Source organism: Lactuca saligna, chromosome 6, assembly GCF_052625555.1.
Source record: "Lactuca saligna cultivar CGN05327 chromosome 6, ASM5262555v1, whole genome shotgun sequence".
Taxonomy (NCBI): domain Eukaryota; kingdom Viridiplantae; phylum Streptophyta; class Magnoliopsida; order Asterales; family Asteraceae; genus Lactuca; species Lactuca saligna.
Window position 1 is genome coordinate 7,910,001 of NC_136422.1, and position 8,335 is coordinate 7,918,335.

At 34.1% G+C, this 8,335-nt stretch overlaps 1 long non-coding RNA gene across 1 annotated transcript; it reads left to right on the top strand.

Moving 5' to 3' along the window:
- Positions 1–5,152: 5,152 nt before the first annotated feature.
- Positions 5,153–7,811, top strand: LOC145003351 (uncharacterized). The gene is made up of 2 exons (XR_013661929.1): positions 5,153–7,425; positions 7,516–7,811. It is a non-coding gene; the product is annotated as an uncharacterized LOC145003351 (long non-coding RNA).
- The last annotated feature ends 524 nt before the right edge of the window (positions 7,812–8,335 follow it).

The window sequence follows — 8,335 nt, forward strand, 5'->3', positions numbered from 1 at the left end:
GGATGAACCGTGCAAATTTAAAACAAACGAGGGACGGTCCGAGTTAATTTTTGAAAATAGGGAGTAAACACGTTTTTTGGCATGTGCACGAGGGATGATTGGTGTAATTTACCCTTTTGTTTTCATTCAATATATGCTATTTATTAATTTTTTTTTTTTTGAAATGATGAATATATTGAAAAAGGCTCGACTTAGTAAGCATTTAAAACACAAGCCAAGGTAAAGTTTACAAAATATTAGAAATTAAGATAAGTAAAAGGAGAGACATATCAATCTACCTAACTACCATTAAAAAAAGGTGAACTTTTGTATTTAAACCATACGTACGACTGTGTAATGACAATATCTGTGATCTTAGGTGGAGGGGTATCTAGTTTTTTTTGACACTTTATTGTTTCTTGCAAGCCGAAAAAAAAAGATGGTGGTGGTGAAAACTGACCATTTCCTAGGAAAATTACCTCATCCAGCAACAAAATCAATGATTTCAGACACGGGTGAGAAATGCCTCATAAAAATACCAGACAATTCAGAGATCCACTCACAAGCTTCTTGCACAATCTTACATCGGATAAGGAGGTGATCTTCATGCTTCAGATCAATTCCACATAATAGACATCATGTGGATTGGACATTTATGCCCCTCCATGCCAGGTTGCCAGCACAATCATCCTCCCTAATGTAGCTCTCCATACAAAACATTTGACTTTAATTGGAATTTCTTTCAAACTTCGTATCACCATACTATTTGGTGTAAGTTTTCTCAAATTGATTATTCTTCTTAATGTACTAACCGAGTACATGCCATCGGGATTCATAGGCGGATCCAAGGGGATCCCGGGGTAGCCCGGGATAACCCTAAAAAAAATTTCGGTAGTGTAACTTTTGTTTACGAATTCTTCAATTTTTTTCGGTATAATGTGTATATATATATATATATATATATATATATATATATATATATATATATATATATATATCCCTTCAATTATAAATACATACAAATAGTAGAGCTATTGGTTAAGGTGCTGCCTTATTGAAGTAAAGCTCTTAGGTTCAATTCTTGCTCCTTGCATATTCTTTGTTTATTTTTGTTTTATTTTCCCAACTATTCTATCCCACATCGCTAAACATATGTAAACTTAACCATTTTTGTATATTATATAAGCCTGTTATCCTCATATTTCATTTGATATTTACTTTGAATCCCACATCGATTCAAGTATCAAAATATACTTAAACTTCATGTTTATATAACAAGACTTGAGGTTAGCTAAGGATTTGATTAAGGTTTGAGTTTAAAACTGAAATTGAACCGGGGAAGCCCAAGTACCCAAGAAAAAAATTTGGGTTACCCTAAAAATAAAATTAGGATACCCTTTTACTTTGATCTTGGCTCCGCCATTATCGGGATTTGGATTAAATTATAAAACCACCCCTGATACTGTCATATTTATCTCCATGATGATGGAGCATAAGTTTGATAAATCTTGTAGAGCTTCTATGTCTCTTAATTGTGTTTTCCATCTCCATGTGAAATTAAAATTAGAAAATCACTCATTAACAAAGCAACACTTCACAAGATATCAATTTTAGAACTTGGAACTTGGGAGAAAAGGGCATGCTTGTCAACTTGGTGATCTGTTAATAGATGATGGCTTTAAAGATTTTGCTCCAAATGCCAGGTATTGATTTTTTGCAACGTAATCAATCGGTTTCCTCCTCAAATTATGTATACTAACAATGCAATCTTGCCATAGGTTGCCAATTTCTACTTTAAGCCACCGCCGCCACCACTTAGTGAGTAGGGATAAATTTTGTGCTTTCAATGTGCCAACCCCAAGACCTCATTCTTTCTTTGCATAAACTATCTTTGACCACGACACCCAAAGGATTTTTTCTTTGAATCGTCACCGCGCATATTAATTTTCGTCTCATTTTTTCTAATCCATCAATTGTACCATTAGGGGCTTTAAACAATTAAAAGTCATATGTTGGCAAGTTGTTGGGAACATATTTGATTAGTGTAAGTTTGATCCTAGATGGCAATGTCTTTGCTTTCCAAACCTATATTCATGATTGGTATTTCTCAACTATTAGTTGCCAATGTTCTTTAGTGTCATGTTTGCTCCAACAGTGACCCCAAGGTAAGTAAAAGTAAAATTCCTTCTATGCATCCTAACATGTGCGCCTAACTTTGCAGTTCCAAAATAGTAGTTCCAATTCCAAATAGTTTCAATTTGTGGAAATTGAATTTAAGACTTAAGCACATTTGAAAACATTTAAGAATGTGCACGAAGTTTCTAATGGTTATTTTACAAAGATGGCATCGTCGACATATAATAAGTGGGATAATGTGAGCCCATTTCTAGGTAACTAAATACCAAGAAACAACATCTTTGAGTGCAACATTCATGTGACATCCTCATTTTCACGGCCAGAAAAAAAAACGATTTTGTTTATGCTTGTTTGAAAATCAGAGTAATATATTTACATAAAAGTGTTGCGGAATTTGTTCCCAAAATATAAATATGATAAAGATTTATCAAAGCGTTTCCATAGAAATGTATTTCATTAAAAAGACTCGGGATGTCATGTTCGATACAGATCAAAAGCATAAACAGTACAATATAAGCCTTACTACATTATTTCATATCTACAGGCCTATATCCATAATCCCTCATCCAAAACATCACATCTATGCTCGAGCGCTACTACTTGTAATACATGAAACTGAGTGGGTCAGGCTTGGGAGCCTGGTGAGCGCATAGGGTTTTCAACCCACAATAAATAAGTTTATTAATGTCATCCACCAACAATAACCTAATTACCCATTCTCGTTATCCTCATATTACATCCCTGAACACGTATCATAAGGGACCTAGACTAAGGATCATCATTGGGATGCACACTAATGCTAAGGGGATTCCTCACTAAAAAATGTCCTTAAGGCAACCATGAGGGGGATGGAGTACACCTACAGGTTGTGATCCTGCTAGCGTTCCACTAGACTGTCTAGAAGAGTTCGTGGTCATCATCCATACTCCGCTAGATGACAGAATCAACAACAACAACATTGATGCTTCTCATCATTTTATCACACATTGTCTTAGTACATCTACCCATGTTTTACCCAACATTTTTGTAGATATAAAGTACTTATACAGTTTAAATCATTTAAAACATGTATAAAATCGTTCATTCAACATAGATAACAAGTATACAGATAATATGCACACACATCACGTAATTTATATAAAATACTTCATATCTATGTATAAGATGAAAGTAACCATGCACTCACCTATTAAGGTGGTGATCCCAAACTTAGACAATGCTTCGTTACTCTTGAAACAATTTCCTTCGGCAAAACCTAGTATCATTACCACTAGGGTTTAGTCTAATATTCACCTAGACTAATTAATAGTCTAGCTATTATTACTATTATATAAGCGTTAAACAATACCTATATAATCCATAATAATAGCCCAAGTACTTATTATAAGTTCCTAATAATGTTACTATAATTAAATAAAAGTTATATTAAAAATAACGTATGTGTAACTCACTTACAGCGGGTTTTATAGAAAACCAGACTTCGCTTGGAGCAACGTTTCTGAACCGAAAGACCCTTTTTCTCGGGACTGCGGGAGACTCAGGGCTTCCTTCGGGTGCTAGGGGGTTTACCTAGGATTAGGGGGTTTTGATGTTTGGTTAGCTTCTCATTTCTCTAGAATGTGGAGGAATTTAGTACCACTTATTTTATTTTATTTTATTATATTTGGTTCAACTTTTTCTAAGGAATTACAATTCTAAATGATTTTTTTTCCAATCATAAACACGGAAATATCATTTTTCCAATAGGAGGAATGAATTGATTCCGATTAAAAAGGAAAGATGAAAGATTATCAAATTACCCTTGCTACTTTCATCACCACCACTTCCATCACCTTCGCCAACATCCACCATTACTTCCACCACCACAACACGCCGCTAACGTCGCCACCACCTCCGTCACCACCAGCATCACCATCACCACTACCTCCTAGCTAAATTTTTCATAGCTATACAATCTACAACAATGTACTAAAGAATTTGTTACAGACTAATTTCGTAGAAAATTAACTATAGATTAATTTTTTGGTAATAATTTTATCAAATCAACTCTGAACTTATCCTATAGAAAATCAACTATGGACTTATTCCATAAAAAAATTAACTACGTAATAATTTCATAGCAAAAATGTGACAAAATAAATTACTTAGCAAAATCATTGCAAATTAACTACTTAGCAAATTAGGTAGCAATAAAGAGTCACGGGAACCTTATATATGCAAAACATTTTCCCAACTTAGATAGTTTTCGAATGATATATACATTTGTGACTATTCCACGCTTCCTACATATATACCACCCACAACCCATCATTATCTAAATGTTTTGGAAATTTATAACATAAAACGTACACTAAAGTCTCCATCATCCATCTGTTTATATCATTCATTGGTATTCCTTTCTTCCTATTTCCAATTTTTCATTCTCATTCCCATTCCTATTACATTCAATTAAAATTCACTTTCGATGTCATCATCAACATACCGAAAATGAATGCAAAATATCCACACAAGAACCCTTCTCACTCAAAGTCGGATTAGTGGCGATCATAAACCAAAACCCCCGCCTTTGTATGTACTGCCAAAAGTAAAAGTCGACAGCCACAAGAGATAAAGTTATTTATAGACAACTTTATCTTTGCTCGTCCCCTTTATGTGTTTTTTTTATCTTACATTATTAACAATAAAATAATATTATTTTCATATGATTTTCTCTAATAAGAAAATATACACTTTAAGAAAATAACATACAAATATGTAGCTGAACCATAATAATATGTTTATAAGGATATCTTAACTATAAATAATATTGACTAAAGTGTAAAATTGGTCCTTGTGATTCCGTAAAAACTGTGGATAAGGTCCAAAAAATTTTCGATTTGCATGAAAGGTCCAAAATTAAGAATTTTTCATCATTTTGGTCCTAAAAGAGTTAAAATGACTATTTTGCCCTTATTATTTCTTTTTTATATTTTCTTTATTTTCTTTTATATTTTAATAGTAATAAAAAAGAAAAAGAATCCCATAAGCCACACAATCCATACGTACCCTCCATTTCTTTCTCCATCTATCTCTTTGACTTTCTTCTTCTACCTGCGTTTCTTCTTCCTCTACCTGCAAATCTAACCACCATCTTCTTCTCAGAAATTTCATGTGTGTGTGTGTTTTCTTCAAAAATACTATATCTTTGAACTAATATTCATGCCTAAAAAGCTTGCAAATATTCGTTTCTTCAAAGATCTATTCCCAAATATGCTATTTGCTAAGAAATCACCAATACTTGATTCAGCTCCACAAGATTTTTGCTACCCTTATTGTTCACTATCATCCAGTAAAATTACATATATCTATTTTGAAAAATATGGATTGATAAATCTCCATAGCTCATTCAATAAAAGGGGGAGAGTATCTGAAGTCTACAATTACACAAAACGCATGATTAAATCCCATATTCACTAAATCATATCAATCGCTCCCTATAGAAGACGATCTATAGCATCAAGGTTCAAATGTGCTTGGAGATTCACAAGTCAAACTCGTCACAATAAACCCACCAATGCAGCAGCTGCAATCAACAATTTCAATCAAAATAACACCACAAGCCTGAATAAGAACAGGGACGTCTACATATTCCTTCTATTTTATTTGCTATCCCTAAATCCTTGATTATGTATTCCATCTCCCATTCTCCTTGAATTGAATGGTTGCGAAAGGAACAACTTTGCATCTATTTGGTTAAAATAATCTAATAAATATGTCTTGAAATGGGGTAGACGAGCTATGCACTCTAGGTGCTCGATAAAATGCTTAAAAGAGAAGTATCTCCTAATTTTGCAATATGTGTCTTGTAACAAACAAACATATTAATCTTAAAGAACATATCAGATAATGGAGTGATGGGATCCATGGTTGGTTACAGGATCCAAATGAAGAAGATGCTCTGTTGAAGCATCGATCAGTGTTTTTAAAAGATAAGTTCGAAGAAAGAGAATGGAAGGGGACGCAGGGGTGGCACCATTCTTTTGTTTCTTTTAATTTTTATATTATATAATAAAGTATTAAAATTAATATGAAAAATATTAAAAAATAATAATAAAAGGGCAACACCGTCATTTCAAGTCCATTAGGGACCAATTTACAGGAAGTTCTTGATTTTGGGACCAAATTCGCAACAAACTTTTGATTTTGGACCTTTTATGCAAGTTGAAAACTTTTTGGATCTCATCCACGGTTTTTTACAAACCATGGCGACCAATTTTGAGTTTTGTCAATAATATTCTACCAAAACAAAATTGAATAATTCAAATGTTATAGTAAATTACACGAATGGTCACTATGGTTTGGCGTAATTTGTACGCTTGATCACTAACTTATTTTTTTAACTCGCAAGGTCTCTAATATTTGTTTTTGTTACATACTTGGTCCCTATTGTTTGTTTTGTTACACGTTTGGTCCATATCTTACCTAAAGAGAATATTATTTAAATAGGGAAAAATGGTAAGATAAATAAGGTAAGGTGAGGGGGTGAAACTATGGGTATGTTTATTTAAATAAATTAAATATCAAGGGATTGATTTTCCAAGAATCATACAATAAGGGACTGATTTCATATTTCCAAAACAGGGGGTTGAAATGCACATTTTAACCATAGTTTGGAGTTTTTGGACCAAACTTGTTAAGGTTTCCGAAGGGACGGGCTGTTCTTGATTATATTAAATGGCAGTTTGACTTAAATAAAAATTATTTCACAATAGGGGCCGATTTCGTAAATTCATTTAACTTAAATTGAAATTAGGGCTTTTACGTTCATTTGCGTTTCGTAAAACGACGAAGCAGGGGGAAAGAGGAACCAATCGACGGCGACTCTCCGTGGTTCTCTCCCGTCGTCAGTCGCAATGAGGACCAATTGTGAAGCGATGACTGAAGGTGGTGAGAGGGAAGCTCGCAGGTGCGATGTCCGCTATTCTAGATGTCGTGACCAATTGCGATCGTCTCCGGGGCTCGAAGAGGCTGAAGAGACGGAGGGAGGTCGTCGTCTCCGGGGTCGGCGAGGTCGAAGCGATGAAGACGTGAAGAGCAGCGAAGTTTCGCTCGTCCCCTCCGGCTGTGAGGTGCGAAGGAGGAAAGGAGGCAACGAGGCTGCAGTGGCCTCGGTGGGTGCAACGATTGAGTGAGACGCGATGTAAGTTGATTCAATGGAGCAATCAGTCGATGATAGCATCTCCGGTTCTTTGCTTGATCGAGGAAGGAAAGACGAAGGGAGTCGGGCTTATAGGTGGTGATTCTTCGACCGGAAATGAACGGAATTAACAGGTATGGCTTTTTGTTTTGTTTTGACAGAAATCAATAGATTTAATTATTTAAACAATGGTTTTAGGTGTGTGTTTGTTTGATGTTTAACAGAATTCAAAGGAGGAACAAAATGGATATTTGGGTATAATTTTTCACAGATTTGATTAGGGCTGTTGCTGTTTTGACAAGAGAAACAGGAAAACGGATGAGAAAAGGGGTGTTTCTGGCTGGTATGATCGACGGGAACAAGTGGAGAGTTGCGGTCGATTGAGGAAGAACAATGGAAGATGGAGTAAATATGATGGAAAACGTATGAGTGTAGAAATGTAGAAAAATCTGATTTTTTTAATAGATTAAAAATGATTTTGTTGTACAAGATTGGATTTATACATATATTTGTCGTACAATCAGTTGTTTTGTATTTTAATTAATTATTTATTCTTTTTGTGATGCACATCCCCGATTCTCAATTCTCGTGCCGATGATCATGTCTCCGTAATTTTTTATGAAATTGCCTGCTCGTAGTCTCCGTCGAGGTGATTCCAAAAACGTATATGGAATTTAATCAGGATATACCAAACTCCGTGAATTTATGTTTAAAGTTCAGCGTTCAATAGAGTCGGATTCGACACTGATTTTGGTCAAAATTAAAAATATTATAAAAAATACAATTAAATAATATATCGGACATGAATTAAAAAAGTAGTCAGAAATAATTTAGGACACATTTAACTTTAAAAAGTAATAACTTTCTCATACAATCTCCGTTTTGAAAAATTTTTATATCCACGAAATCAGAAAAACATAATCTATTCAAATTTATTATCTGTAACTCTCGAATATACTTAATGCAAAATTTTATTTTTAACGTCAAAAAGAGGATTTAATTTTTAGTGACTTTTGATTCAATCGTTGACGATAGATGATTTAA